Genomic DNA, 5,402 nt, shown 5'->3' with positions numbered 1-5,402 from the left:
TGTCATCTTTGGCCGGCTGGGATAGGACTCAGTCACACTGGCGCTGAAAAGAAGGGTCTGGAGCAGCTTTCCATGTTTCTTTAGAAGCTCTTGCAGAATTCAAGTTCATCTCTCCTCCGAATTTTATCCTGTATACCGCCAAATCATAACAACAAGGGGTGATCTCAGGACACTTGGTGCAAAGTAGAGCAGGTCTAGACTGTACTCCTTATAGCATTATTTACAGAGACCCAACAGTTCCCACCATGAGCAAGACCTTGGCAACAGCAGCAAGGAAAAACTTCCTTTTAAGGGGCAGAAACCTTGAACAGCCTTGATGATGATGATGATGATGATGATGATGATGATGAAATGTGTGTTTTCTGTGGACATGTTTCCACATCAGTCTACAGTTTAAATCCACATATATGCCCAATGGCTATTTGCATCGTCTGAAGTAACTCAGTATGACTTTATTGTTAAAAGAAACATTACAGAAATCAGGCCCTTACTGCAGTTTGGGGTAAAGTAATCCATGATTTTATGCAGCAATACCAAGTACTGTATTACCTTAGTCAAATTTTGCCTGGTTTATGTATTGTGCAGTCTCTGCTGGAGAGCACCAGTTCTGCTCCAACTGGTCAAGACTCTGAAGAGAAGCATTTTATTATATAGTTTAACATCAGAAATTGCACATTACATGAAGCAGGCAAAATCTGTTTTTTGCTTTCTGTCAACACTAAGCCAGCAGTTTTCACACTCAAAGAACATCTTTAGAATGAATCAATCTGAAAACACAATTGTCTGTGCTTTTTTGTGCAGTTTGGGAAAGAAACCTACTGGAAAACATTGGCTGTGTTTCCAGCAATATACTGTAATGTGCATTTTAAAGTATGGCATTAAAAAAGGTTGATGTAAATTGGAAAATTTGAAACAAACATACTCAATTTTTCAAAAATGCTTTCAGGATTGCTTGAGATGATTCTTAACTTATTGGAGAAAGAGTTAATGCGCTTAATGGGAGATGGAAAAACGTTTCTTTGAATAAGTTCTGATGTAGCAAAACTTGATCACACACAATGAACTGTTTCCACATTGACAGTCTCTTCATCGCTCCTGTGTGGCAGCTGTGGCTCAGGTAGAGCGGGTCGTCTACTAATCAGAAGGTTGGCTGATGATCCCTGGCTCCTTCATGTTGCATGTTGAAGTGTCCTTGAGAAAGATTCTGAACCCCAAACTGAATTAGGTGAATGTGGCATATAGTGTAAAGCTTTGAGTGGTTGGAAGACTAGAAAGGTGCTATATAAGTACAGTCCATTTACGATAGAATATGTCCATGATCGCTCCACATGGATCTCATGGAACCTTCCTCACATTAATACATGAAACTAACAGAAATTACATATTTCTATCATGTTTTTTGCATTGTTTTTCAGCATTCATTATTTCATTGTGTTGCGCCTTCTTCTGGTATTCTGAGTGGAGAATTGGTTTCACCATCTCAGTGAACCAACTCCTACAGTAATAATCACATAACATTAGTGGATGGAAACAAGCATTCATTTGCATTTTCTTTTGCTGAATTGCTCGAAATTCAGTCAAATTCACAATACATTTGGATGTAAACACTGCTAATGATGCAAGCCTGGTCAGACACCATCAGAGTTGCGTGGTAGTTACGGCAGCAGCTGTTTGTCACCTCTAATCCACTCTCTGATCACTCATGTTAAATGCAGGTGTTCTTCAGTGCAGCTGTTGTCATTAACCTCTATTTATGTACTTTTTGTAAGACAGCGTTGTGATCACAATAGTTTGATGATTTGATTGACATCTCTGTGATTTTGTAGTTCTGGCTGCAAAGAGATGAGGGAGAAGAGGAGATTTAGGCATTGGGCTATGGGCTATTGGTTTGATGTTTCAGTCGTAATGGAGATCTGGGTTTCACCTGCTTTCACTGACTTCTTGTTTCCTTTAAGATTGGTTGCTTAAAACTGCTGCTGTTCCTTGACTTTGGAGCAGCCTTTCTCCAAATCTTAGAAGCAAAATCAGCAAAATATTTTAACTGGCATTTTCCTAAAACTATCATTTCAATGTGTTTATGCTTTTATGTTGTTCCTAGAGCACTCTGTAGCTATAAATGTAGTTATTTATTCACTTAATTCTGTAATTAATAGTACTAAATAGCCCACTGTCTCCTCTAAGGGAGCAGTTTGTCTGTGTGTATGTATTTTCTACCTGATAATTTGTCAGCAGCTCCAATCACTCAACCAGCCCTTGCACTATTTTATAAGCACACACACAAACACGCACACACACACACACACACACACACACACACTTACAGAATCATCAAAAAACAACAAGCAAAAAACCAACCCACTCTTACAAAAGCATACACACACACCATCATCCTGCCTAATCCCTTCAAACGTGTGTCCTTGCACACACACCCTCACACACATACAAAGACACACTTTCTCACACCTTTTAACCACTCCACCAGAGCAGTAATCACTACACACACACTTGCACACTGACATGTCAGTCATTCTAACACCATGGTCCCCCGGGAGGGGGTAGGAGGTGGGGCGGGGGGCTTTCCTCACAGCGTTCAAACAGGCACGCACACTTCATCTCACAAATGCACACGCAAACACACTCATACTCACTGTACATTAGGACATATAAGCCAGATAAGGACAGGAGTAGCTGAAACAAAGCAGACATGTGGTTCTTTAGTTTAGATATTCTGTATATATACAGACCAGACATAATCTAAAACAGGATAAAAAAGGCTGTAACAATATGATTAGAAAAGACAGAGAGGAGGAGTATAATGAAAAGCTGTGTTTTCCATAGGAAGAGATGAACCAGATATGTAATATCATCCTACATAATGAATGAATAGAGGGAGATAGAGGACAGGGAGGATTCTGTTCACTGTGTCCCTATAGGTGGACACACACATCTGATAATGGACTTAATGTCATTTTACAGACTGTCTGTACCAGAGAGAGGAAGAGAAAAAGACCAGAGAGGGGGAGAGAGACCTGGGAAAATGAATTTGGTAATGGTGTAATTATGCCGGAGAAATAGGAAAGGACAACTGTGTGTGTGTGTGTGTGTGTGTGTGTGTGTGTGTGTGAGAGAGAGGCTCCAGGACAGACGAGCCAATGGCAGAATTACTTAAATTACGTGGTAACCTCTAGGCAGATGGGCCTTTGCTGTTAAATTAGGCCTGGCCTGGCCAAGCTTACACACACACAGACACACACACACACACACACACACACACATACAGAGGTGTGTCTTACACAGACAATTGAAGAGGCAGATTTAAGGGGCTATTTCAGTGAGGTTTAAATTTTTTCTTCTCATTTTTCATAATTTCAACTCCTTTCAACACAATTAACACAACAAAACAAGTCTACTGGTATGAAAGAAATTAAAACTGAAAGTAAAATTAAAAGTTAAAACAGTTTAAGGGCAATCTTGCAATTTTAACAAAAGTGAAAAATATTTTGTGTATCTGTCAAATCAGATCCTACACCCTTCCAACAAGTTTCATGAAAATTGGGCCAGTAGTTTCTCCGTACTCCTGCTGACCAAAAACACAACTTCCTTGGTGGAGGTAATAAAAAACACACAGGCAGCAATAAGTCTATAGGGCCTGGTAACCAATGTCACGAAGAACTGCATACTTCACTGTCCAATTATAAATGCTGAATATAAAACGAAGCAATACAATATTCCAAAGACTGATAAGGTACACAATACAGCCTCATCTTAGCATGGCTGCAGTACAAAGCAGTTAGACTTCAATCAATAGATGGACACAGTCAATACATTTTTAACACCAATATACTGTATGTTGCATGGTAAATTTTCTGAAAAATGAAAATGAAATAAGTTCTGTCTAGAGAGAGAGCAAAGATGATGGGAATCATGACATTTACGTTTGAACTGTGGAATCCCTCATTTACAGAGGGACTGTCCTTTAAAGCAGATATGTGTCCTGCATGAAGCCTCTTCATTACATATTAATAGAAGCCCTATGCATGACCTCGGCAGTCCACTGAGGAATCACACACACATGCACACATCACATCAATGTACAGTGTTCACTGCGTACTGTGTGTATGTCAAGTGACATTGCAAATTTAGCTTGAAGTTCTTCCCCCAGATTACTTGTTACTGTTAACAACAGAGGTTTATATGGTTGAAACAGCATGTTCAGATTTTATATAAAACAGATGCTAGGGGACTGCAAATATATAAAGGGAACATGTGCAGTTGATATGAAGCTAATGCTGTTAAACAAAGAAATAAATACATATACATTATCAAACACAGGTATGTTCCTCCATCCCCAGTCTGTTTAAGAAAGATTCAAAGTTTTGGCTCTCAATAGACCTTTTTCACACCAGCCATTTGCCGCTGTTTCAAGCATTTTTTTAAACACATGATTCCACTATAGCCTTACACCAGGAGATAAGAGACCGTCCTCACAAGAAAATCAGACAGAATCAACCCTTTCACCCCAAATCTGTTTATGTCAAGCCATACTGGAGCTACTAGAAATGCAATGAATTTGTCACCAAGCCTTTAATTTGTTTTTTATTTTGTTTGCAGCGCTATTGTTCAAATCAGAGTCAGGCTGTACAATATCACAAAAATATCCTGATATGGTCATTTCATATCCAGATAATGATGTATTTCCTGTAAATTCAATTAATAGTTTATATGAAATGGCTACATGGAAATGCCTGTTATTCTGTTTTATAAAAGTTACTTCAATTAAGAATGTAATAAAATATAAAAACACTTTTCAACTTAAGATGCATTAGTGGTCTGTGTCATGATTTTTTATACCCAAACTTCATCCATGCAACAGAAACTTTGATACTTTGCAGAATCAAATTATTAATACAAAATCTATCTAATTAATGATAATGTAGTATTATAGATTAAGATACCTAGTAGTATAAAGTAATCAAAATACCCAAAGTTCAGATACTGGAACTGGTATCTGGAAGGTAAAAATGGAATCAGAACAGAATTTCTTTTATTGGCAATCAGATAACGATACCCATAAATAGAACAATGCTGAAAATGGGATCCGATAATCAGATCACTAAGAGTGAGCTTAGCTGTGAGCTGTTACTTACTTTTGTTATCTGAGGTAAATGCTACACTTTTCGACATCACTCTAGTTTTAGAGGCACAGTACATTACAGTAAAATACCTTAGTTTATATTGCATTGTGGGTAATTTCTATCAAGCTGGAACATTTTACAGTATATTTAGTATAGTAATATTACTAGTACTAGTAACTGAAGATTATATATATAATTATCAATACTAATAATAATACTATTAGTAATTATTATAGACCAGAAATAGACCAAATTACAAAATACAGT

This window comes from Morone saxatilis, unplaced genomic scaffold (assembly GCF_004916995.1).
Source record: "Morone saxatilis isolate NCDOM2014 unplaced genomic scaffold, NCSU_SB_2.0 Contig18, whole genome shotgun sequence".
In the NCBI taxonomy this organism is placed as follows: Eukaryota; Metazoa; Chordata; class Actinopteri; family Moronidae; genus Morone; species Morone saxatilis.
This window is presented reverse-complemented; position numbering follows the sequence as displayed.